Source organism: Lepidothrix coronata, unplaced genomic scaffold, assembly GCF_001604755.1.
Source record: "Lepidothrix coronata isolate B3197 unplaced genomic scaffold, Lepidothrix_coronata-1.0 Scaffold5, whole genome shotgun sequence".
Taxonomy (NCBI): domain Eukaryota; kingdom Metazoa; phylum Chordata; class Aves; order Passeriformes; family Pipridae; genus Lepidothrix; species Lepidothrix coronata.
This window is the reverse complement of record NW_016690185.1, coordinates 11455501-11483292: the sequence shown is the minus strand read 5'-3', so window position 1 is coordinate 11483292 and position 27792 is coordinate 11455501. Positions and strand designations below refer to the sequence as shown.

At 40.5% G+C, this 27792-nt stretch overlaps 1 protein-coding gene across 22 annotated transcripts in view; it reads left to right on the top strand.

Moving 5' to 3' along the window:
• Nucleotides 1–1175: 1175 nt before the first annotated feature.
• Nucleotides 1176–27792, top strand: part of EPB41L2 (erythrocyte membrane protein band 4.1 like 2) — a 117347-nt gene continuing 90730 nt past the window's right edge. For 18 of the 22 annotated variants that reach the window (XM_017828413.1, XM_017828537.1, XM_017828489.1 and 15 more), the window contains exons 1-2: nucleotides 1176–1278; nucleotides 4967–5048. The gene's annotated coding sequence lies outside the window, so the exon portion shown is untranslated. Of the gene's footprint in view, nucleotides 1279–2093; nucleotides 2164–4966; nucleotides 5049–27792 lie in introns of all 22 variants that reach the window. The other 4 variants (XM_017828440.1, XM_017828393.1, XM_017828402.1 and 1 more) reach the window with 2 other exon arrangements.

Below are 27792 nucleotides of genomic sequence, written 5' to 3'. Positions count from 1 at the left end.
GAGTGGCCTGGTACGCATGTGAGGGTTAGGTGACAACTCTGCGGTTAATTTTAAGTTATAATGCACAAAAGGGATGAACTTGTACAGGCAACACAAACTGTGTGCTGGATTTTGCAAAATCAGTATGACTGCATGTAGTATAAATAATTTTCTGTTTCCACAGCACTCCCAGGGCCTGCAGCCTGTGCAGCACAGCGCTTGCCGCCATCAGGTTTTCCATACCCAGGCCTTTCAGCAGTCAACATCCACACAGGCATCCAAAAACCTTAGGTAAGTGGACGATCATCAGGAAATCCAGGTTGTAAGGAGGTCTTTAGCTTAACCTGTGTCTCAACAGCAAGACCGGCTGCGTGGTCAGACCAGGTTGCTCAGGACTGTGTCTGCCTGGGAGCAGGAATCCCCCAGGAGTCCGCTCCCACAGCCCAGCTGTCCTCAGCATGAAAAACCTTTCCCTTACACCCAGCCCAAACCTCTCAGTGCGCCTCACGCCCCGTTGTCCCTCAGTGCGCCTCACGCCCCGTTGTCCCTCAGCAACACAGGGAAGCCCCTGGCTGCCACTCCTCGACCACCTCCCCACGGGTGCTGATCCCAGCCCCGACGTCCCCTCTCGCCGCACCGGGCGGGCGCTCCGGCCCGGCCGCCCCGGGGACCCCGAGGGCTCCCTGCGCTGTATCTGTGCCCACTTGGCGCGGGTGCCCGGCTGGACGCGGCACCTGCCGAGGGCTGCGGGGAGCCGGGAGGGGTCACGGCCTCCCCTCCCCGCGCGCACAGCCCGCGGTGCCGCAGGAGCTCGTTCCGTATGGAGACACCGCTGGGACAGGCGCCGCGGGACAGGGAGAGCGGCACCGTAACGTGCGCACGGCCAGTGCCCTGCTCGGATTCGCCCGGGGCCGTGACTAGCCACCGGCGCTCCCGGGCAGGCGTCTCTCCGGTGCGGTGCTCGCACTCAGGCGACGCTCCCGGACCTCATCCCGGCCCCGAGCTCCAACTGCACCCCCGACGGGCAGCGGCCGTTGGACACGACCCAGGAAGGGCGGGCGGGGGCGCAGCGTTCGCTCCGGTGATCGACGGCTGCGGCAGCCAATGGCGACGGACGTGGAGCGAGGGCGGGGCCGGCGCGGCCCGGGCGGGCAGGCGGCGGGGGCGGGACGCGAGGGCGGGCGGGGCGCGGATTGGATGGAGGGCGGGGCCGGCGGGGTTTTCTCCCGGGCTGGGCTGACGGCGGTGGCTGGGGTTTGTGGAGTGTGTGGCGCCGCGGCTGCTGCGTACGGGTGGCAGGTACCGGGGGAGCGGGAGGGGTCCTGCGGGAGCTCGGCTTATGCGGGCGGCGGGGAGTGGGGGGCCGGGCAGCTGTAGCGCTGCGGGAGGCCGGCTGTGTGACGGGGGGCCGCTCTGCCCCGCATCCGTCGGCGTTTTCCCTGGTCCGCTCCGTTTGCTGCGGGATGCGGAGGCCGCGGGGGGAGGCAGGGCCGGGTGATCGGGCAGCGCTGCCCCCTCCCTCCTTCCTTCCCTCCCGGCCCCGAGCGGCGGCTGGGCGGGCGGTGGGGGGCTGTCAGCGCCAGGACCGGCAGGGGGCGGCAGCGGCCCCGAGGACGCGCGGCCGGGGGCGAGCGGCTCCGGGCGGCTCCGGCCGCAGCCCCTCCGCCCCGGGCGGGCAGGGGCTCGTTGTGCGGGGGTTGGCTCCTCCCTGCCTCCTTCCCCGGAGCCTCGGGCACGGGTTCCAGCGGGGCGAGCCGTGCGGGGCCGCTACTCGCCGCTCGGTTCCGAGCTTCCCTCGCGGGGCGGGCGCCGCGGGCGTTGCTGTGCCCGACGCCGCCGGGGATCCGCAGCTTGCGGCGACCCGGCTGGGGCTGCGCAGGATCCCGCGGCCGTCACCGCCTCTGTCGCGCTCTTGGATCCTGGCCCGGGGCCAGAAAGAGAGGGGTGTTTTTCCCCGAAAACCTGTCCCAATGGCCATCGATGGCTCTCCCCCACCCGTTGTGTGAACACTGCATGACGAGAGACGGTTTCCTATTCTTTTTTTCCTCCCGGAGCACCACTCCTCGTTCTGATAACTTCATCTGTTTGCATCTTGGGCTGTTCCTCTCTTTCAGCTGTAAGTGAGCAACTGCAGAAAAATGAGCTAGATAGGACCCTGCTCTGAAGCTGTTTATCATTAATTAGGTAGGGGGATGAAATCGAGGACGATTTTACATTCCTAATTTCCCTTCTTTTCAGGCTTAGAATGATTCTACACTTATTTTTCTCTTGTATGTTCTGTATCTCCCGTTTTAAAGTAACGTAGACCACCTCTCAAGATGTGACAACCTGGCCTCTGAGCATTATGCACTGGGATATTTTTTAAAAAATGAGATGTTATTTATAAATTTAGGTCCAAAGTTCTTTTCCTGTTGTTCTTTTGTAAGGCTTTGATTACAGTACTGTGAAGTCTGAATCCTCTCAAAAGAGCTATTAACACTGTGGTAACTTATTTCGGTGCAGCATATTTCCACAGGTGAAGATCCCACTGAGTTGAAGTTCAGCCCTTTTGATATTAATAGTACTGTGCATGTGTGTGTATGGCTAGAATGGACTTAAAGGAGGTTACTTTGTGAATGATTGCTGATTGACATAAAGGGAGTTGGTTTGAGGGTTTGTCACCTTAATGATTATGCTTTCCACCTTCTGAATTAAATCACTGCCAGAGAACAAGAAATAGCTAGCTAGAGTAAACTGAGATTAACATACTTTGATACCAATAATAAGTAGCAAGGAGTTCAACTATTATGTTTTTTACTTCTCGTAAAGCTGTCCAAGACCCATTTTCAATTAAAATTATATAATCTATATTTTTTGAAAGCACATGTAGTGCTTTGCTTAGTTTTACAGCCTCATTTTCTGTCTGCTAGCATGGCTTCCAGAGTGTTAGTGAAATGCAACAAGCGTGGTTCTACAAAACTTAGCCTTCAGCAAATTCTCATAAACTTATGTTTTTCCAGTCCTGCAGAGGTTGAAATGAGAAAGTGCTTCTTTAATAGAGACTATCTAAAAGAAAAGCTGCATCCTTCGGTGTCGTTTTTTGTACAGCAGAAAAATTCAGTCGCTAAGTTGCAGAGCCAATCAGTTACAGAACAGACCATTTTTTGTGGCACTCTGGGTTATGCAGGAGCAGCCCTGGAAGGGTATTCAGCAAAAGTGTCCACTTCAGCTGCTACTCTCTTCCCTTCCAACAAGTTTCTGTTTCTGCCTGCCATGCTGTTTTCTGTCTGATGGTGACCTCTGTGGTGGGAAGCTGAGCTGCTTTCTCTTTCTTAAATTGCAACATTCTGCTGAGTTTGATTACCTTTAGGCTCAGAATATGATCTTCCTTTCTGTGTTTTCAGAGGTTGTGGGTGTCACAGTTTCTGTCAACCATTTGTACCTGTGGCAGATGAGCTCGTGTTGTAAAAATATAATTTAAAATGGCCTAGACAAGACTTTCAGAAATACACATGTTCTGTCTGCACATGTGTTGAAAGTGGAGAAGGAGGGTTCAAACTTCTTAACATCCAGGACCATGTGGACTAAAATGCCAGGCTTCATTTATTGGGAAATGGACCTTTTGTTCCACTTCTAATTTGATAATTTTCCAACAACTGCAGTCAATTAATCAAAAACTTTTAGCTTTATTATCACTTTTTGATATAATTTGAAGAGTTGTTGGTGTCTCAACAGGGTTTTGGTGGCAACACTGAAGAGCTCTCATTTAGAAAGGGTAACCTGAAGAGTAATTGGATTACTTATTGTATTAAATACGATGTGAGTCACTTTGTGAGTGTGGATTTAGGCAAAATATTCATTTTTTTCATGAGTCCAGCTCCTGAGTCACATGTTTAAGGATGAGGAATGTGGGCCATAGGTGGAGAATGAGAGTGTTCTGCAAAGTAAAGACATTTAGAGAAGCTGCTGAGGGTTGTGATGAATAATAATTTGGACATAAATTCTCTGTAAAGTGATGTTCAAAAACATCAAACTAGGTATATAAACAACATTTTTTACCTTGTCATATGTTTTAAATCTTTCTGTAGCTAGTGCTTTTGGGATTCCTTTTTGAATTCTCTGTTCACCTTCGGCATTAATCTGGGAAGCATGTTTTACTACAAAAGATTGATCTATTTAAGGAGTAAAAAAAGGAGGGAACAAAACAAAATTATGATAGATGTACATGTAACATGGACAATAGCAAATAATAGTGGCTATGAAAGGATTCAGTGACAGGAAAAGGATCTAAATGGTTTACATTTTTAATAGTTACATCTGTAATGCATAGTGTTACTCTATTGAAAGAGGAAGTTTTCTGCATTTTAGTTTACCATGTATAAATTTCAGCAGGTTAAAAGTAATTTTACTAAAGATTGTAGTATATAGCATATTTGCCTTAGAGATTTCTAAAGCAAGGTTGAATGCTTTCTTGAGAAAGATGTACTAATTCAAACGGTGGTTTCTTTCTGGAACTGATCTTAAGTAAGGGGTAGTGAGAAGAGGGAAGGTGGGCTGTCTTCCTCATTGCAGGAAAATTAACCCAAAAAAAAGCAGCGTTGAAAAACTGTTCATTGTATACTCACACAATGGCTGAACACAAGAAAGAGGATGGGAACAAGAAAAGGGAATGTGGGAGTGTGTGATTGTATTATAGCCTGCATTATACAAGAAGTCAAACGGCATCTTAAGGGGTTATTTCTGGCTTTCAAATTTGAAAGAAAAGACTCCTCTTGAGTTTAAGAGTGTTAGACTTTATTATAAACTGCCAGACTTCTATTTTTTTAAGGGACAAAATTAAAGTGCAGGTTAAAAGATTGTGTGGGGTTTTTTTCTCTTCCTATTTATGCGGATGTTCACATTTTTGAAATGTTTATCATTTAAGCACAGTTAATTTCACTAATCTGGTTTTTTAACTTGGTTGGTGGGATAATTTTTTGGTGTAATTTATTGAATTTATCTCTTATAGATAAAGAAGATATTGTACTGTTATCCAGGTGTCATAGTTGATTGAATTCTACAAGTCTTCAAGACTTCCACTGGAGTGGAAGGTAATTTGTCAACTATTTTTTTATATATCAGAAGTTTCACTATAGGAATTTATTAAATAGGGAAAATTCTTTGTTCTGTTTCACTTATTTTTGCTGTTGATGTGATAAATTTACATGGTTTAAGTTGTCAGCTTTGTAATATTATACAGGAAAGAACATATTGATGATATAGTAAATATTTTGACTTTTACATAAGAAGTTTGTGATATAAACTCTTCTGTGAAAGTAATTTTACCTGTAACTTGTTTCCTCCATAGATTTCACCTTCTCTTTGAGTCCTTTGTAAAGATTTACAGAGGAAGTGAAGGCCATATCAGCAGAATATTTATTAATTACTGTTGGGTAATCCAAAAATAGCCATTCTGTTTGGTTAGTGAAATGAGGAAAGTATGTGCCATATATGGTATGAAACTATAGACTTGCATGTAGTGCAAGTGGGACAGCTCAACAAGAATGCAGGCTTGTTTATTTTAACAGACTTGGGGAGAAAAAAGTAGTTTCTGTTGCAGTAGTGTCTGATGTTTTAGTGGCACTACACAAACACTTCATTACAGCAGCTCTGCAAGTTGGTCTCAAAGGAGAATGTTAGATGCCAACCGTTTACACTGCACATCACAGCTCCTTCGATGGCATAATGTTTCATGACCAGACTCAAGTATGAGATGCTTTGAAGGCCTGACTTTGGTTAAGTTGGCCTCTAGTATAAAAACTGATTAGCTCTGCAGATTCTCAGAAGCATATAGTAGTATTTTGCTTGCTTTTTTGTTTCTTTGGTTGGATATTTTTTTTTCTTAAGGGAGATAAGGTACTACTATTGTTCACCACCAATGTAGTGCTTTTTGCAGGAAGATCCTCTCTTTAATACTGACAACTTCTTTTTCAGTGTCTAAGGAGTTAACTGGGTGTTTTCCTTGATCTTGTGTCTACCATGGTATTGTGTTCATATTTGTCTGTCTTGGTTTCTCCTCCCTGTCTTCTTTCTGAAGTGTGTGATATGGCCTGTCTTTTAGCTTACCTTGCTGTTACTAAGTGATGCAACCTGTGTGCTCTCTCTGTAAGGTCATTTTTAGAAGATTTTGGCATTGAATAGTAAAATAAGGGTAGCTAAGGACAGTTTGAAGAGAACTATGAATTGCTTTGGTCCACTAGGTTTGAATCTTGTCTTTTGCTTCTGACATTGTCCATGCGGTTTTCTGTTTGCAAAGCAGTAGTTCTAGAGAAGTGTTCCATAGGAAAAGATGTTCAGTAGCCAAAAAAATAAAAATAGGTTCAAAAAAAGAACTGTGGACTCTGAAAGATCAGTTTCATCTTAAATTGCTTGCATTGATGACAAAGTCGAGTTCAACTAAATATTTATTGTTGAAATTACTCTGTAATTAGTAGTGTTGTACAGCTAAATGTAACACCAGACTTTACTGTAAATTACTGCTATCTCATTACTGTGGCTTGAGAAGTATAGACTACAACTGTGGTATTCTTTTTAGTGGCCTGGATAAGAATTTGACTACAATGTTTAAAGAATGTAGAATGTTATTAAAAGTACAAAAAACTTCAGTATGTATTTAAAATGCATGATGTGCTCTCGTACCACAATGGAAAAGTAGAACAGCTTTTTCTAATTTGAAATATTCAGTTATCCTGTAGATGGAATTTAAAGTATATATTCGTACTGCAAGTTTTTGAGTTCATACTAGGCAGACCTTTAATTTCTGATTGACTCGGCATATATACTCTTACTTCTGAAAATCAAACAAAAATTAAAATCTTATGATAAAAATACGTGCTTGGGTTTCACATTTGTTGAAACAATGTTATTGCTTCACGTTGCTCACAAAAGAAAGGATTCCTCAATAAAATAATTCAGAATGTACTAAGTATGTCCCGCAAACTTCTTTGAACATTTCAGCTTTGGATCTGAAAGTTCTTGTTAAATTTCCAAATACGGTGATTTGTGCTTTGTAGACACTATTTGTACATGATTTATTTGCTGTTTCCTCAGCTGAGAGAAGCTGTTTTATCCTGTTTGGTTTACTTCTTTTGAAGTTTTGGAGTACTTAAAAGCTGTACTTAAATAATACTGTAAATGCTGCTGTTTCATCATCAAACAATTAAAGAAATGTGGCCTGTATATCACTGATCTTCTCGTAGAGGACTGGCTCCTTTTTCTTATATGGCTTTTTTGTGTACTTTATCTGGTAGGGTATTGCATTATGGGACCACAAATCTGAAGCAAACCCAGTGTCTGGAGGAAAAGAGGTGGTGGGAGGGCAGGGTGGGGAACCCACAACTAGAAACAAGGAATATTGTAGCATTAAATTCGTACTTCAGTCTGTGTTTGGTCTTAAGGATGCCTTGTCTCTTCTGTAGCCATCACTTCTGTATTGAAGTAATCCTTGACAAGAGGTGATCTTACATAATGGTCGCAGGCAGCTGCTTGGATCGAGGTTGGGATTGCTACATACCAGTGTTACTACTCCTTCTTTATAAATCCCAGTTGTAAGTGATTTTGGTATTAAACCTGTTTCGGACCTGTAATTATCTCATAATTAACTTAAGCTGTTGAGCATTTGGCCTCACTTTTGCAGAGTGTTTTCTTGATTCTGTATGTGCTCAAGGATGTCTTAGAGAAAGCAACTAATGAAATCTATGCAGTTACAGATTTATTTTTTCCTTCCCCACCCCTCCCCAGCTCTTGAGTATGATACTTGCTTATAACGTGAGACCATTGTAACTTTTTGCAAGTACGTTGAGATATTTTCATTCTGAAGGGTAAGACGTTTCTGAAGCCTGAAATCACTGTTCTGTTTTTTTTTCCTACTGAATTGAATTAAAAGATAAGTAAAATATTACTTAATTTTGTCACTGTTGAATTTAGTCCCAGTGACATTTCAGAAAGTAAGAATGCTATTTAAGTTTCATTGCATAACTGCAGAGTAATAACTTACTGTAGAGACCAAATAGATGAGATATTTGAGGGGGGGAGGTTTACACTGTTACCAGAACATTATTCTTGTACTGCAGCAGAAATTAAGCTATATATAAGTGAAGTTGGGAATATTTCAACCCTATGTTGTAGGTCAGAAAATTCTTGGAGAAAAAGTACCTTTTTCATAAAAACACTCGGTAAAATGAGCTCAAATTCCAGAGAGATCTATATTTAAAAACCTGTTCTAAGGAAAAATGAAATCTTGCTACAGAACGCAATGGTTTTATATATATTATATATATAATATATATATTATATATATTATATATATTATATATTATACAATATATATGACATATCATATATATTATACAATATATATGACATATCATATATATTATACAATATATATGACATATCATATATATTATATATATATAATATATATATAATGGTTTTGTATATATATAAAACCATTTTTTTGCTTTGATAAAAATGCAGCTTATTTGCATTTTTCAGACCTTTTGTTCAGTTTTCCCTGATTTTTAATTTTTTCTTCGTTCTCTAAAGTTTTCTAAAGTTGCATTCCAGACAACAGCTACTATGAAACTGGTTGGTTTATCATAAAATTACCCGGTGGCCAGGCAGAAAGGGACCTGGGAGTTTGGATTGACAGGAAGCTGAACATGAGCCAGCAGTGCCCAGGTGGCCAAGAAGGCCAATGGCATCCTGGCCTGTATCAGGAACAGTGTGGCCAACAGGACCAGGGAAGCGATTCTGCCCCTGTACTCAGCGCTGGTGAGGCCTCACCTGGAGTACTGTGTCCAGTTCTGGGCCCCTCAGTTCAGGAAGGATATTGAGATGCTGGAGCAGGTGCAGAGAAGGGCAACGAGGCTGGTGAAGGGACTCGAGCACAGGTCCTATGAGGAGAGGTTGAGGGAGCTGGGGTTGTTTAGCCTTGAGAAGAGAAGGCTCAGGGGAGACCTCATCACTCTCTACAACTCCTTGAAAGGAGGTTGTAGCCAGGTGGGGGTTGGTCTCTTCTCCCAGGCAATCAGCAGTAGGACAAGAGGTCATGGTCTTAAGCTGTGCCAGGGGAGGTTTAGGTTAGATATTAGAAAGAAATTGTTTACAGAGAGGGTACTCAGGTGTTGGAATGGGCTGCCCAGGGAAGTGGTGGATTCTGTGTCCCTGGAGGTTTTTAAGATGAGGCTGAATGTGGCACTTAGTGCCATGGTCTAGCAACTGTGGTGGTAGTGGATCAAGGGTTGGACTTGATGATCTCAGAGGTCCTTTCCAACCCGTCTGATTCTACGATTCTATGGTTGGTGCTGGTTTAGAGTACATCATGTCTTGAAAAAAGGGTGAGACGTGTGCTCTATGTAGCAGTGTTAAAACTTTGGAATGGGACTAGATTGTTTTTATTGGATGAACTATTTAGTTACTGATTTTCTGGCTTAAGACATCTTGCATCCATGAACTGTTGAATGATGTAGGAAGATTAATTTGCCTGGTCAAGTTATTTGCAGAAAAAAAAAAAAGGCAAAAAAACTAGCATGTTATAGCTCAGGTGTTAATTTGATTGAAGTCAAAATCAGCCTGCTTTGTTCTTCTACTACTGTATGATCTTGGCTTGCTTGTAACATACTAAAAAAATCTGTAGGTTCTTTCTGTTCAAAAGCTCACAGTGTTCTTGTTTTACTCATTTTAAAAACAAGTCAGTTTTCCTTTAATTGGTTTTGTTAAATGTTTTGAGACTTGTAGAAAAATCTCTTAACATAACTACTTCAAGTGTTAGTTTTCAAATTCTAAGTGGATTTTCATGTTGTATTGCTCCCAAGGTTAACAACTGCATATGATGCTTGCTAGAAGGCTCAGCATATAAGCAATTAAATTAATAGGACAAGAACTCAACAAATGATTTTTGTATTCTATGACTGTTTTCAGACCTTTGGTTATGTCAAGAAGGTAAAAGCATAAGCATTTAGGTTGGAAGAGTGTGGTTTTTCTCTGGCTGATTTGTTTTGGGTGTTTGGTGGGTTTTGTGGTTTTGTTGGGTTTTTTTTTTTTTACCTTCCTGACTAAAGCTTTGTTTCAGATAACTGGGGCAGTATGTCTGTATGTGTGTCTCGGTAAACTGATCATGAGGGTAGCAACTCAAAGGAAATAAAGGTCATATTATCAGATATCCTATTCAATGTAACTTTATGTATTGCTCAAAAAAAACCCCAAAACAGCAAACCAAGCCCAAACAGAACAAAGGCTATAGATCGGTTGGCACAATAGAGTTAAGTTATGAGTAGTGCTGTTCCTGGCTATAAGTTTCTAGGAGATAGCTCAAGATTTAAAAGCATTCCCCAAGAACAGTAAGTGTCAGGATGTTGTTGGAGACTTGAGAAAATGTGAAATAAAAAAATTGTCAGTTAGGTGTAGGGCAAATGAGCTTCCTGCAGTTTGGAGTGAAGAAGAACATAAGGAAAGTTGATTGAGGTATTGTATGTCTTTTGTATTGTCTGTTTTGTGGGTCATTGTTAGGAGAGATTATTAACTAATGCTTTTATTTAAGAACTTTAAAGGTAGGCTGGTCGACATGAAAATGCTGTTGATAAAAACTTCTTATACATGAAATATAAAGTTTGTTTGTTTCTTTTTTACTTCACGTGTTCATGTTGGAGGTGAATTCTTTGCCTTTGTTGGTGTTGTGGGTAAACTACTTTCCTGTTTTGTGTTTTATTGCAACAAATTGTCTCAGTAAAGTTGTGACTCAAACACTTTAACCTCTCTCTTCTTTGTTTTGCCCTCCACTATCAAAAGGGGACAGGTTTAGTAATCTCAACTTGCCCTGCTGTTTGTTTTTTTTTCTTTTAAACGAGCACAATGACAGACTTTTACAGCCAACTTCTCTACCTGGGCAGCGATGTCTTGCCACAGTTCAGCTGCTCAGATGGGCTACTTCTGCACTGCCGGTTGGTCTTTTTCCATTAGTCTAGCCACCCCTACAGAGCAGTGGCTACCATCCACGAGTCGGTGTAGAGGTAGAACACTGGCCATTTCTCTTGTTCAGTGATACTTAAAGCCGGCTGGATGGTTTTCAGTTCTGCAGCCTGACTTGATCCACTCTATCCCTCAATAGCTTCTGTGACTTGCTGCATAGGACTCCATAGGGCAGCTTTCCATTTTCATTGTATCCCTACAATACGGCAGGAATCGTCAGTGAAGAGTGTGTCACTTCATTTTCTGGTAGCTGGTTATATGTCACCTTCTCCTCCTCTAATCAGGATAATCTGAAATTTTCACCTTCAGACCAGTTCCAAGATCCCTGGGCAATTGGGATTTGCTATTTGAGCTTGCTGTGTGATCAGTGTGACCCACTTATTCCCCAGAGCATGAGTGGCATGATATGTAGAAGGGACTTTCCCTTTGAACATCCAGCTCAGCACTGGCACTCAGGGTGCCAGGAGGAGCTGTGCTTCGGTGCCAGTCCCTTCTGAAACAGTTCAAACACCCTCATAAACTGCCAGGATCTCTCAGTTGGAGTGTAGCAGGCCTCAGATCCTTTGTATCCCTGACTCCAGAACCCCAGATGTCATCCTCGAGTCTCCCCAGGAACTTTTTGCCAGAGGCTCTGGGAAGGTCCATTCTCCCTGGCTGTGGTGTACAGTACATTTTTCACATCTTGTCCTGTCCTGACTGGCCCAAAGGCTGAATAATCTCCTGTTAATTTGTTCAAAAGCTTGTGGTTGTTCAGGACCCCACTTAAAATTGTTCTTCTGGGTCACTTGATAGAGAAGGTTTACAATCTGACTAATCTGGAATATTCATATTGCAAAAACCTACAGCCCCTAGGAAAGCCTGTGTTTCTTTTTTGCTGGTTGGTGGGGACACAGCTGCTATTTTGTTCACCACATCTATTGGATTCTGACAGTGTCCATTTGGCCACTGTAATCCTAAAAACTGAACTTCCTGGCAGGTCCCTTGACCTGACTTTGCTTTAGGTAAAACCAGCATTCAGAAGGATGTGGATTACCTTTTCCCCTTTATCAAAAATCATCATTGTGTTGGCCCACATGATGATGTCATAAGTGTACTGCAAGTGTTCTGGATTCTCACCCTTTTCCTGTGCAGTCTGGATCAGTCCCTGGCAAACAGGGGACTGTGTTTCTGCCCATGGGGGCGGTCGGTTCCAGATGTACTAGATGCCTCTTCAGGTAAAAGCAAACTGTGGCCTGTACTCTGCTAACAAAGGAATAGAGAAAAATGCACTGGCAGTATCAATGGTGGCACCTCTTGGCTGCTTTGGGCTCCACTACTGAATCTCCAGCATGTCCAGCACAGCAGCACTCAGTGCTGGTGGGATTTAGTTCAGGCACAATAGTCCACTGTCAATTTCCACTTCCACTGGACTTACACACTGGCCGTATAGGACCACTAAAGGGTGAGCGAGTCTTGCTGGCTGGCCAGTTCACAAATCATCTCATGGATGGTGTCATGGAGTTGCAGTTGGTGCGGTATTGCTGACAGTGCACTGTTGAGGTAGCAGTCAGTACCTGTTGTTCTTCAACCCTCAGCAGTCCCACAGCAGAAGGGTCCTCTGAGAGACTGAGCAATGCATTCAGCTAACTTCCTCTGTCTTTGCAGCAGCTATCCCCAAAGCCAACGATGCCCTTTTGGGTCCCTGAAATACTCTTTCCTGAGGTAATCTATGCCAAGGATGCACAGGGCTTCTGGGTCAGTCATAATGGGGTGTTTCTGCCATTTGCTCCCAGTCAGGCTCACTTCAGCTTCCAGTACAGCCAGTTGTTGGGATCCCCCTGTCACCCCAGAAATAGAGATACCATGAGGTTCTCCCCCTACATACCTTGATGGCATCAGGGTACCAGTGTGCCAGTGTCAACTAAAGCCTTATACTGTTGTGGATCTGATGTGCCAGGCTGTAGGATCCACATAGTCCAGTAGATCCAATTGTCCCTTTCTTCCACCTTGCTGGAGGCAGGGCCCCTCTAGTTCTGGTCATAGTATTCGTTGCTCACTTGTAAATATGAACTGGAGGTCCCCTCAAGAGGATCAGAAGTAACATCAGGGAGCTGGGGTTGTTTTGTCTGGAAAAGGAGTCTGAGGGGAGACCTCATCACTCCTTACAACTACCTGAAAGGAGGTTGTAGCCAGGTGGGTGTTGATCTCTTCTCCAGGCAGCTATCAGTAAGATAAGATGCCATGGTCTTAAGCTGTGCCAGGGGAGGTTTAGGTTAGATATTAGGAAGAAATTCTTTACAGAGAGGATAATCAGACACTGGAATGGGCTGCCCAGGGAAGTGGTGGATTCTGTGTCCCTGGAGGTTTTTAAGATGGGACTGGATGTGGCACTTAGTGCCATGGTCTAGTAACCACGGTGGTAGTGGATCAAGGGTTGGACTTGATGATCTCAGAGGTCTTTTACAAGCTGGCTGATTTTATGATTCTGTGATCAGCACTTCTGTTCTAAGGACTTGCTCACTGGAAACTGGAGTGGCATTTGTCCTTGAAGAATTTCCTGTGGTGTTTTTTCTTCCTCTCAACTCATGTACCCATGCTGCTAGGGCAGAACTGGATTTTCCATCCCACTTCCTCATATCTTCTCTGTGAATGCAGGTGTGAAACCACAGGTTTACTCTCTGGTGTGCACCCTCTCTCTTGAGCAAGGGGCTCTTGCTCCCAATAGCAGAGACTCTGATTTGTACTGGTGGAGCACAGGACATTTCCTCTCTACCTTGCTGGAGTCTTTCAAATTTGTCTGCAGTCTTGGACAGTCTTTCCATGGACAAGGCACAGGTTGGTAGGAAGGGAAAAAGAGAATTTTCATATTGCTGGAGTTGGATAATCACCTGAAGGACTGTTTGTTCTCCTTCTTTCATTGACATCAATGCCAATGAGTTGGCATATGATGATGGTGCATTCTGTACAAACTTCTACTATCTTAATGTGGAGGGTTTCTTGTTGCTTCCTGTGAAAGTGATCACATTGAGGCCTTTTGCTGAAATTAAAGCACCTCAGAATGCTTTCTTTAAAAATAGGCAACATAACTATTGCTGCAACGAGATAACCTAAATATAGACCTTACATCAACATGATTGGAGCATAAGGACTCCTCTGTAGAATCACTCGAAGCTGAATGTGCTCCCATATTCAGTCAGTGCTTCTAACCCTTTGTATTGAAAACAGCTATTGCTCCTTTCAGCCCCTAGACTGAGAGAGATGCCTCATTAGCTATTAAGAGATATCTTCCTTTGCATGAAAAACCTTTTAATTTACTGACCTGTCTTTGTATTTGAAAAGCACTGCCATAGGCTACACTTACTTTTCAAGAGTATGCAGTCATTCACATGACAGCACTGTCTTTGCTGGTGCCCTGAAGGGCTGGTAATTCTGCCAAGGGATAAAATACTATGCAAGAGTTTTACTAGTAATTCAGTGCTTTACAGCCAAGTGAGTGTACTATATTCAGTTTTCCAGTTTGATCCACTGATTTGATTGTAGTTGCTTTTTTGAATCATTTGTGTGGTTTGTTGTTTTGCTGCTCTTCTTCAAAACACACTTGTGAATTTTAGTGTAGACGTTTTGCAGAACTGAATAGAAAGATCAAACTCTTAGCTTGCTGCTGCATGTGGAGAAGTGATAGCAAGGGAGGAGTCAGTAACGCGTGTAGAGTGCATAGGTACAAGGTCCTGAACCTTTCCATTTCTGATTGCTATGTAAAGGGGGCTTAACTTTTGTGGTGAGAAGTAAGATAAAAGGAGGAATCTATAGTTGCCTCTTTTTTTCCCTAGGTAACTATGTTTTTTGTTCTGCAGTCTTTTGTACCCTGTTAAGTTGTACTTATTTCACCTGAGGGGTAAATGCTGCTAGTCTTTTTCCCTAACAGCTGGTGGGCTTTGTGGCTGTTTTTTGAGCATCATAGTGCAAATGGTGATATTCAAAGGTCTGACTAGGTGCTAGTTCCTGAATTGCGTAAAGTACAGAAAGTGACAAGTAATCAGACTTGCAGTCTGATGTAATGCAATGACATTGCATTATTGTGGTTTTGTGCTCACAAGACATTTGAGTCAGCACAGCAATGTATGATCAGTAAAATCAACTTTGTTTCCTGTGGATGGTTTTATTTCCTCTTAATGCAGAAGATTTTGACTTAAACATTTAACTTGGTCTATAAAGTTAAAATATTTCTAAAATATCTTTACTGATTGTTGTTGCTGTTGACTTAATACTCCTGTTTTTCTTACATATTCTTTATTTTCCAGAACTAATATCTTTTGGTTATGATACTGTCATTGCCTACAGTAATACCATATTTTTAAACTCCTAGTTCTCAGTTAAAGAAGTTCTTGCATCAAAATGGTTAGTTGTAGTGGTTTTCTAAAATCACTACCAGCAGTTCGCACAAGGAAGGGCACTGAAATGAAGTGGTTGATAGGCAGGTGGAAAATACCTTTTTGAGAGAATTTAATGTAGTGAAAATAATGATTATTTTTTTTTTTTTACCCCAAAAATGTAAAGATGGATGCATTGAGATTTCTCAATGTTTTATAATTTTCTTTTTGGTGGTTTTATGACTGTATTATTTGTGTTCTGTAGCTTACATAAGCATTAGAAGACTAGAATGTTGTTAAGTATGAGGTATCTCCTAACCTTTCTGAAAAGGCTGAGATGCAGTTCTGAGAGTTCTAAATCAGATCTACTGAGTTCTTGGAATAAGACTCCAAAGACCCTTCACTTTTTTCTCTTCCCAATAGAGTCTGAAAAATATTGTAGTTTGATTTATATTTTTTTCTCCCAAGTCAAGAAACTTAATTAAGCAGCGTAAGCTCTACAAAGCCTGCAAATGAACTTTTCTGATGTATTTTGTGATAGAGACTTCTAACATAGCCTACTGAACTTGGTATGCTCTTCAAAAGATTATTATATGGAAGTTGGTTCCATATAGTCAGTTCCCTGGGTTACACTGAAGTGCTTTATATGTTGTTTATTTGTGAAGATGTGTCTAAGCCTTCATTGCAGCTTTGAAGTTGTTCATTACTCCTCATATTGGCAGTAGAGGGACTACCCAGTTGTGAGTGAAGGTTTTGATGTAGGATGTGACACTTCTGTTTCTATGTAGAGTGGATGTGTTCTTTGCGTCCAGTCTTAAGAGTTCACTATACCCAGTAAACTGCAACAAGTTCTCTGCTGTTGTGACAGGACTACAGAAATGAGTTATTTGTAATCTGAAGAATTGCTGCTGCCAAAATTTCAGGATGACTGTCCAAAGTATTGTGTTCTTAGATTTGTCAGCGGCAACAGTTGAGGTACATTGATAATCAGTGAGCTGACTCAGTTTGAATACTTGCAAAACCAGCGTAGATATTTGACCAAAATTGTCAAACTAGCAATTCAGGAGACACTTTTTATTTATTTATTTTTTTTTAATCTGTGTCATCCTCTTTGTGTTATTAGTTCATATACCTGCAGCAGGCGCAACTTTGCAGTTCTCCCTGTGCTTTTTTGGTCAGCTGACTGTCCACATGTTTGAGTTGCAGATTCCTTGGGTTAAAAGCACAAATTAGTTTGCATTCTGAGCATAATGGTGGGTGGGGAGGAGACAGAACAAACCCGGAGTGCGAAACTCATGAGTCCTGCAAGCTGAAGAAACTGGATTTAGAGATGCCATCTGTCTAATATCAACTGAAATTGGTTTATATTGCTGGATTTTCTTCTGCTAACTTATGTCAAAAACTTTCTAATAAATGTAGTGTGGTAAAAGCAAGACCCGAGGAGTAGAATTTTTAGGTAATAATCAGTGTTTCATGTATTTGAAATACCATCCCACTTATGTTCTTTCTCCTTTTTCATCCCTTCTTGCTCCACTATACAGTAATAGTTACAAGTAGTAATATGGGAATGATGGCTTTAAACTGAAAGAGGATAGGTTTATATTAGATGTTAGGAAGAAATCCTTTACTGTGATGGTGATGAGGCACTGGAAGAGGTGCCTCTTGCCCAAAGACATTGTGGATGCTCCATCCCTGGAAGTGTTCAAAGCCAGGTTGGATGCCCTGAGTGCCCTGGTCTAGTGAAAGGTTCCCTAGCCCATGGCAAAGCTTTGGAACTAGATGATCTTTAAAGTTCCTTCCAAGCCAAATCATTCTGTGAATACTGAAATACTAGCCTCTCTTAGCTAGTGGTAACAAATACATTGTTGACCTTCTTGAAATTAATTCTGAGGAAGATTATGTATTTACTTTAAAGCATCAGTCTTTCAGTATTGTAAACTAAGTTCTAGCAGAAGAACTCATGAGGCATCGTCTTCTGTGACTTGTCCTTGCTCTCCTTTATAACAAAATGTCAACTTTTTTCCTATCACTAGTAAATATTTGTCTTGTCTTTACCTCTTTTATTTTCTCAAGTACTTTTATTTTTTCAAGGATACGTTATTCCCTAAATATACTTGATGCAGAACCATTCAAATATCACTAGCTAAGTGTGTATTTTGTCTGGCTGGTAAGTGCTGACTGTAAAGCTAGTAATGCAAATAGAACACGTTACTTATGGGTTTATACTAGATGTTCTTCACTATTTGGGATTTATTTCCCTCCAAACTGGCTTTGCTTGTCCTGTAGTAACTGAGTAGTACTGAGACCCCTGGACTGCTACTAAATTTGGTTAAAATTGACCATTGAACTTAAAACTTACTAGAGAAGGATAACAAGCAGATAAACAGGCAGTATGATTGCATAGGTCTTATTTCTGTGGGAAACGAGGCTAACAGGTGTAATGTTTCAAACAGCATTCTTGTCGGAGTTCAAATAATATTTGTCAGCCTGTTCCTAACACATCTGATGATGGTTGGTATTTCTTGATTTTGGTTTGATTAGGTTAATAGCTGGTTTGAGGTAGGAATTCTAGGGTTATTTTTGTGAAGTACTTGGCATTTGTCATAGGAGAACACAAGGGCATTCCTGTCTTAAGTTGACTTTCCTTTTTCTTCTTGCATGGCTTGGAGAACATGGTTAGTCATTTTATTTGTTCCCAGAGTTATAGAATTGTTGAGGTTGGAAGGGACCTGTGGAGATGGCTCAGTCCAACACCTTTTCCTGCACCATGCAAAGTCACAGAACCTTGTCTAGTTGTGTTGAAATACTTCTGATGATGGAAATCTTTAACCCTTTTGCCTGTTTTTTTACTTTAAGAACGGTTAATACTTTTGGTAACACTGAGTATTTATAGACTGCCTTTTGCTGTCAGGCAAATCTTGCTGCTGTATAAACTCTGTTTATAGAGTTATAGAGTTGTTCAGGTTGGAGAAGACCTTTAAGATCATTGAATCCAAATATTAGATTAACACTGTTATGTCCACCACTAAACCATGTCCCCAGGCACTACATCTGCAAGTCTTTTAAATACCTCCAAAGATGGTGACTCAACTACTTCAGTGGGCAGCTTGTTTCAGTGCCTGGCCATCCCTTCAGTGAAGAAAGTTTTCCTTGTATACAATCTAAACCTCCCCCGGTGCAACTTGAGGCTGTTTTGCTCTTGTCCTATCACTTGTTGCTTGGGAGAAGACAGACACCTCGCTTGCAACCTTTGCTCCAAAAGCCATGTCAACTATTTTGCTCTGTCCTCTCTAAGCGTTTATGTTCACTCAGCTGAATATATCTTATTTAACAACTGAAATTTCTGACAGCTTGTCGTGAGTAAAAGGTCTTATTTCCTCCTTTTTTACAAATAGGAAAAAAATGCTAACTAGAAGGATTTTGCAAGTCAGGGAAAATACAGTCATGATTGTTACCTTAGTAACACTTAAGTCATTTGCTGGGTGTCTTGCAGTACTTGGAAACTATTCTCTGTTATATGTAATTGACAACTGATTTCTTTTTTGAAAGCCTTATTATGAAGGCAAGAGTTTCCTTAAATGCATTAAGATTATTTTTGGCACAAGGTTTTAATGTAGCTCTTAATACTTCCTTCATGTTGGTTCTTCAACAAGATCTTTTGGATATATTGTTAGCTAGCCTTAGTTTTTCCTTAACTCTTTTGAAACTCTGCCTTTGGTTTGTGCAGTATTTTACTGGTATCACTCGTGGTAATATACTAAATTAATTACTAAACGTTACCCTGCTACAGTAATGAAGTAAGCTTGAGTGGCTCGGCTCTGTAGCACTGTCTGTACTCAATTCCCTGACCCATGTATTTTGCTCTTCTTGCTGTGGCCTTTTTAAGCCTCAGAAGCCATCCCTTAACCTATATGTATCCTGTTATCTAATTAAAATGTCTTACATGGAAAGTTTTGTAGCAAACTTCCTTTCTCTCATTTTAAACAAGGACATGCCATGACTCAAGTGCAAAACCTGTAGTCCTTCACAGGTATTGCCTTTTTGTTTCCAACCAAGAGAGAACCTCCTAGTAGAGCATACTGTAGAGAGAGCCCAGCAATGACTGGGGCCATATCCTCCCACAAATCTAATCCTCCAACATGTTTTGCAGTGTTTCGTGAGTAACAGGAGACAGAGACTGTTAGATTCCAAAACTTGTCTTGGGGATTGTCATCAGAGTTGCTAAGAAAATATTTGATGCTTGATCTTGATCAAATGAACCTGAGTATTCCAGGCAGAGAATTAACTGCCTGTCTTTTCAGTGTGGAAGCTATGCTGTTTCTTTTTCTCTGACCTTAAACACGTGGGAAAGAAGATCGTTTCTAAGCAAAGGGAAAAGGAAATTGTCTCATTTATTAAATCCTTTTCCTATCAGGAAGTATGCATCAGGATTATATGCTTGGCAAGCAAGAGTACATATTTTGGCACATACTTCTTTCTTTGTAACTTTAACAGCCTGCCAGCATTGCAGGCAATACTAGCAGCAGTCTGTGTCCCAGACAGTTTTGATTATAAATCCCAGTCTGCATCAGGACAGAAAGCTCTATGGGGATGGGTCCTATTTAGTCTCTTTGGCTCCTTTTCCTTCCCTAGTGTACTGGGGAAAGAGAAGGTAAGGAATAGCTGGAGAAGGCAAGATTATGGTCATGCTTCTAGTTCATGCATCCTAGTTAAATATCCTGTGAATATTGTCTAAATTTGAGAACAGTTCAGGCTTATTGTGATGGAACCAGTGGCCTGCAATCTAATTGTATCTGAAAGATCTCCTATAAACCATTGTTTGAGTGCACCAACCCCCAGAATTACAAACAGTGTTGCCCACACAGGCATTCCAGAAATTTTGGACTCTGTCTTTTCTTGCTTATCAAGTGTAGAGTTGATAGCTAAATATCTAAGTTCTGCTGGGGCCAAAGTGTCATGAATTTTAGTCCTTAGTCAGTAATCAGACCTGTATTACTAACTGTGCCATTTGAGGTGACAGTGGCTTCCCTATTTACACTAGAACAGGGGGAAAAATAGTGGAGCATATTTGTTTTCTGTTAAGACTTTTTGTGAGTGTGATGACCGTGCTACTCAAATAACTTAGAGAGTAGATGCCCTTGTGTGAGCAAGATTCTGAGGGAAAGACTGGATACCTAGCTATCCTTTGATTTTTAAGAAGAGTTTAGTACTTTCAGTGCTTGGTTTTTTGTTGTCTTTTTTTTTTTTTCAGATACCCAAATTGTTAATATAAACATGCTTAATAAGGTAGCTAAAGTGTTACATTAATGCAAGTCAAATGTTTTATGTCAACTTCTTGTTCTTCTAAATCACTTGAATAGAACACAGTTCTGAAATTTTATTCCCTCTATAAATACATTTTATCATCATTCTGTCAATTGAATATAGAGTGGCAAATCATAGAATTCCATGTCTTTCCAAATTAGGCCTTCAAGCACATTTTAAGATAATTAAAACTTGCTTTAAAAAGCGTAAAGCTTACATCTTAAAGTCTAGAATATTCCCTCCAATATTAAAGTCAATGTTTTAGAGGATGGGGGACAAATGTATTAGTACTATTTTGAATAGTTTTTTGACTGTTAACTGCTTTTATAGAGCAGTTAAGATACATGTTCTGTTTTGTTCTTAAAATATGGTGATCTTTTTTGGAAAGATTTTCTTTTTAGAGCCACTCAGTTTTCTCTAATAATAAGGAGATATGTTAAGTTAGCATCTTAACATGGAATGGAAGCTTATCTACTGACATTCTTTTAAACTTCATGTAAGCTATATATTGTGGTCTGTTTTTATGGCATGTAAATTTCCTGTCTACTTGTTTGGTTGTGTGAAGTGCCTGACTGACAAATTGTTGGTGCTCTTAGCTCAGTTTTATGACATATCTGTTGGTCTGTGGTTTGATCTCAAAAGTAGCTTTTTAAGTCTGCAGCAAGGAAAGCTGAAGCTACAAAGAGTGCAAACTTCAGTTACTGTGCATATAGAAGCTGCTCTCTGTAATGCGAAGGAATTGGCTTAGTACAATAAATTATTTGTTTTTCTTTGAGGGCAAACTAAACTGCTGCAAATAAAAGAACTATTGAAATAAATGCGGAGTCTTCCACAGTTTCGTTTGTATCTGCCACATACAAAGTGTTTCCTATCATTGTAGAACCAAGGTGTTGAATGAGACTTTGTCATGAAGATAAAGGAGGGTTGGTTTTCTTATCTAGCATGAAATCTGAAATTGAGTTCATAACATCACAAATGTGTCTATGGCATTTCCTGAAGATATTTTACAAGGCTAGATTTCTCTGTACAGAGATTCAAAAAGTGAATTCCCAAAGCAGTAACAGCTTGTAAAGATTGGTCTTTATCTCTAGATACCTATCCTGAGTCCAGGATCCTGAATCTCATTTCTGAGAACTTGGTATTTGACAAGAGATTGTAACTGCAGGCAAGACAAAACAATTACATTACTGTTACTGTTTGCCATAATTGTATCATATAGGTCATTCATTGAGTTGGTATTAATTAGCAGAAAAAAGTTATTGTTGATTTCACAGATTAAGTCTCTATTGTCTTTATAGCATATAAAACAAACAGGGTTGATTACTTCTTGTAATTCCTTTGGCAGCAGCTCTCCATTTAGGAAGCTTCTGCTACTGTACACACTTCTGTATTCCTGCTTTCCCTTACCACATTAAGTGACTGCTGCTTTGGCTTTCTTCACAAATCCTACAGAGAGATTGTTCTTTGTTTATTTCCATTAGCTGTTCTCTCTAAGCTATGTATATGTAGTAGTTCATTTTACATATCAGCTGGGGAGACACATATTAAACCAAAATTGTAATGAGCAATTGTAGCCTTACTAGATGGTATCTAACATCCTTCTTCCAGGTATGAAACTGCTGTTCATACTTGGTTAGGAGTGGGCACACTTGATGTGCACTGCAGTGAAAAGTGGAATGAAAGAGCATTGTAAATAATTTTTATTTTAAGGGTATCCAGATTTAACTGGATAGAAAGAATGATTTTAAAAATGCACCTGTTTGGTATTCCTGAATGAAAGTAACAATACTTTTTGCTTTAATAAGACACAAAAATAACTCTTCAAAATTATTATTGAAAGTACTTTATGCCTATGACATAATTCTGGCTAAAATGCAAAGCTCTTAATGACTGACATTGTGGAGAATGGTGGAGAATGGTTTTTAAACACTTAAAAGAATGAGCCTATGGTTGAGAAGTACTGGCAAGTTGAAGATGTTGCAGATATCAAGAAGAGTGTTGAAGCGAAAATGCAGATGGCATACAATAGTTTTTAAAATATATGTACAGCCAGAGTCTGTGTAAAATACATGTAGCTGATGGCAACAGTTCAGTTAAGTGAAGCTGTAAACAGAGGGACAGCTGTAAAGGGAGGAAGAATTTATATTATAGCTTTGTAGTGTAATTGCAAACTTAATGCACAAGAATGTCTCCTGAGGCACTTCAGGAGGTTCAAGTGAAATAATTCAGTGAATTCAACAGTAGCTAGAAACAAACTAATTTCTTTTTGTTTCGGTAATAGTAGTAGCCTGTTTCCTTTCTCTACCCACCCTTACCTCCCCCCCTCCTCCCCCCCGAAGAATGAGTTTAACCGAAGTGCTTAGTTTAAACTCTTGTAAGGGCTAATTGGAATGATTATACAAAAATTTGCCAAACAACTGAGATTTTTTTAGTCAAAAGTTAATGTTGGGGACAAAGTAATAGTTTTAATGTTTTCAGAAGGAAAAGGTGTGAACAAAGATTGCCATGTAACAGTTTTTGTTACTGAATTGATCTGTAGCATGGGGGCTGATAAGGGCAGAAAAACTCAGTCTAAAACCAATGAGACTCTCTGGGTGGAGGGTCTGTTTCGTCTGCTCTGTCACAAAGGCTGCGTGAATGGCTCAGGATGCTGACACTGAGTGTGGTCTGCACACTCCTCCTCTGCCTCTGAATCCTGTCCCATCCTGTACTGGCATTTGTTATGAGAAGGGAGGGTAAGATAACAGCATGTCGTTGCAATAGCTCTCTGTTGCAAAAGGTAGAGGCAAGCTAGAGCAAAGCTTAATTCCTGCAGTATCCTTAGCTCTGTTTCTGTTCTGGTTGCAGTCCTAATGTCTGCATACTGTGCTCTTGATTTCTTTCCATCCAAATTCCTGAGCTTTGACAGCTTCCCAGAAATCTGCTCACTTGCAATCGTGGCAGTGATGCTGGGGATGTCAGTGGGACTCCTAAGCTGTGGAAGAAAGGATGGAAGTTGGAGCTAGTACCGTTGCTGCAGCAAAAATAAATTTGATGGGAAAGAGCTAATTTTGTCAGTACTGCTGGGAAGTCTTTAATTCATGCTGCTCTGTCTCTAAACTGTCAAATTAGTTAAATGACTAATGTCTTACTCAAAGTGTCTTCGATTCAGTTTTGAAAATGCATTCATAATTTATATGAATCTCCTCTGATAGCTTTTATTTTCTTTAAAATAAATTTCCTTTTGATTTTTCAGCTTATCAGGATGCTAATAGTAGGATAAAGGGTTGAAGAAACCTTGAAATTTTAGTGTTTCAATAATGTGTGCAAAACTTAAAGCTAAGGTAATTTGAGAAATGTGGTGCTTGACCTATGATACTGCTCTAGCTTGCTGTTGGAATTGGAGGAACTAGCCAAACCAGTAAATCCACTGTGTAGAAAACAGTATTCTGGAAAAAAACCTTCAACACATCCTCTATAAGTTAACTACCATTAAAGTCTTCTGTTTCTCAAAAAAGTCAATGCAGAGTAATCAGTCTAATACTGGAATAAAGATGGTTGTGTCATGGCAATACAAAACTTCTTACTACGGAAAATTTCACTTATCAAATTTGTTTCCTTCTAATATTTCTGGAGATAGAAAATGTTCACTTTCTAGACTGTTTTCTACTTATTCTGCAGTACAACCATTTGAAGAGAACTGATTGTTAGTATTTGTTGTACCTGACATATTACTTGGATGACGGTTTTGAGGTTGCCCTGACAGTGAGTTATGAGATGGCCAGTACATCTTCTTTAATTTTTAGTGCATGTAGCGTCATAGAAGGATATTTTTCAGTTTCTGCCATACAGTGTACTTTAAGCTGGAATTGATTATATATTTATGTTCTAAAGGCAGCCTAAGGTTAGAGATCCTGACAAGTCAGTCACTGCAAAGTAAGGTGCTGTGTCTCTCAGGAGAAAACATTTTTTTCTTTAAAAAAATTATTTCTGTGGAATAACTTATTCACTGTTTTGTAGGGTCTTATGCAAACAGTTGCATTATGTCAGTCTATTAGTATTTTGAAACAACGATTAGAATTTGTCTTGAGTATAGATTTAGTAATTTCTTCCTTACAGCAGGTATTCCTTTAATTATCTTGAAATTTTCAGAAATACCCATAATTTTAAATAGACATTGACAAGGATCTGTCAGTAGCAAAATAAATTGTTCATAGTTGTCTAGGGCCATTCTAAAGTAGCACTGCTATTAAATGATGCTAAACTTTGTTGCTCTGATTTCACACCAAAATGTTTGTTTGGCTGAGAATCCAGGAGTTGCACACTTTCTTAGACTGAAGCATCAGCAGTAGTTCCTGAGTGGGATTGCTGAGTGTAGTAGATCCACATGGATTCACTGTCATCTCAGGATGATGCTGTGATGTCCCTATGGTGAATGGGGATTCAAGTGACCATGTTTGTTCCTGTGATATCCTGATATTGATATTAATTTGGAAGGGAACCCACTTTTAGGCTGCTGTAGTTGCAAGACCATCTGGGATTGTTTTATTTATTTTAGGAGTAAAGTGGAGTCAGTTAGTTAGGCTTTTTTAAGTCTTATTTTTATAGATATATTTGTCTCAAGCTTAAGTCCACAGAACTGTTTTTGAAAACAAGCACTACATTTTAGACTTAATTATGAAACTGAGGACTTCTGTAAGAGGGACAACTGACAGTTTTTTGGAATTTATAGGTAATAATTTATATTAAATATCTGTATAAGGTGTATATAGGGAGGGACATTGCCATCAGTGCTTTCTGATAGGAAACAGCTTGTATGTTGGGGAGGTAGCAAGGACACAAAGTTAAAAAGTTAGCAAAAAAACAATGATCAAACCCTACCTTTTTTTTGAAGAGAAGCCTGATAGGCTAACTTAGCAGGTGAGATTGATGGGGTGGATTTTTGTGTTATTTTATCTTGTTCAGAATTTACATCTATTAAATATGCTAGTGGCAGAGTTACACTTTCAGGGCATGAGTCCCAAACATCAGTGTTGCTGAGTTAGAGGTTCTAGCCATGGCAAAGACTGACTGTATTAGCTAGTGTTTGCTTATTGAGGCACTAGTGTGTCTGACCTAATTGAGTAGCAAATTCCAACTTTTGTTCTCAGCCTCTTTCTGAGTGCTCGTCAGACTGTAATACTGACCACTCCATGAAAAATTGCTTCTCACTGACTACTTTGGAATATTTAACAGTACTAACCTTTGGAGCCTGAAAAGGTTTCCTGTAAAGTATTGGCTTCATTTAAAGTTACATCAGTTCTTTTGGCTAGTTGTGGTGCTGCTCTATTGCTTTACTGTTTTGACACCTAAAAGTTGAATGCTATAGTGGTATGTAGCGTAGTGGAAAAGTAAGCAGGAGTTTTGCTATATTAATATCTTTGTGCTTATAAAGAAATAACTCCAAGTATGTAATTTTCCTTTAATTGGAAAGTTGTATTTTGTGATACCAAATGCTTCTAGAGGCTAAACTGAGTTTCTGTAAAAGGGGGAATAGACATTATGTTCTTCATAGTAGTCTGTATGTGTATACATTTATATATAGATACTTTCTTGGACAGCTGTGATACGCTGTGGGTTTCTTATGGAAGTCACTTTATTAATTTTCATTGTAAAAGCAGTTACATTCAAAGCAGGCTTTCTTTTAGCAGCCAAAATTCACTTCAGGACAGGGAATACCTTAGCAGCTGCCTAATACATTGACTTTATTAATTAACTGGAATGCATTGTATTACGTGATTGAGTGTCCATGTGGAGGATTAATTATACTCTAACTGGTAGGCAAGTCTTACTGCAATAATAAAAATTTATCTATGGTTTTTCTGGAAATATTTTCTGGCAAAGTTAGAGAAATAGCTAATTTCTGTATGCTGTGAGAATTGCAATGCTAGTTTGGTCAGGTACATTATGGAGCACAGCGTAATACAAATCAGTGCTCCAATTTCTCAGCATGTGCTGTACTTCTTGATTTTTCTCCAGATACAAGTGTGAGGCTTTGGCAGGATGTACAGTGATGTCTGCCATGTCTCCCACATAGGTTGCCCTGTAGCATCATACTACTGCCAAAAGGTTGGGTAGGTGAGGCATCTCCCTCAGTGTAGCTTGCCAAGGAACTTAATGGCTGAGTGCTCCAAGTGATGCTGCTTTAGTTGGGTTTCTTTCTAAACTTAGTGGTAGACCATTCCTAGGTTTATCTGCATATCCTGACTAAAAATGCTAATACTGGAAATCTGCGCTTTTTAAACCACTATGTTCTTAATTATATCCTGTTTTTAAAATGGGAGAGATGACAGAACTTTTAAGGCTGGGTCTTGTGCAAGTGTTCTGCATATGGCACATGGTTAAGAAAAAATTTTACATATGCGGTTTCGGCAGTTATCAGTTAAAAATTCTTAAAACGCTTTAGGATTTATTATAATCTGAATGATTTCCTGACAATCTGCATTATAATGGAAATTTCTATGATGTCGCTTATAGGAAGGTATTCCCTGATGAATCTTTGGCTGTATGGGAGAGATAAGAGTATAGTATGCAGAATTACAGAATGGCTGGGGTTGGAAGGGACCTCTGGTGATCACCTAGTCCAGCCTCCCTACCAAAGCAGATTCACCTGCAGCAGGTTGTACAGGATCATGATCAGGCGTGTTTTGAGTATCTCCAGAAAAGGAGACTCCACAACCTCTCTGGACAGCATGTTCCAGAGTTCTGTCACCCTCACAGTAAAGAAGTTTTTCCTCATATTCAGATGGAACTTCGTATGTTTGAGTTTGTCCATTGTTCCTTGTCCTGTTGTGGGGCACCACTGAAAGAGTTTGGCTCCATCCTCTTGACACCTCTCCTTAAGATATTTGTACACATTGATAAGATTCCCTCGATTGTCTGTAGACGGAACAGTCATGGCTCTGAGAGAGATGCTCCTGTCCTTTAATCATCTTCGTAGCCCTCAATTTGACCCTCTCTAGTAGTTACTTGTATTTTTTGAACTGGGAAGCCCAGAACTGGACACAGAACTCCAGATACGGTCTCAGTAGGACTAAGTAGGGGGGCAGAATCACCTCCTGGCAATCCTCTTCCTTATGCAGCCCAGGATACCATTGGCCTTCTTGGCCACAGGGGCACTGCTGACTCATGAACAGCTTGTTGTCCACCAGGA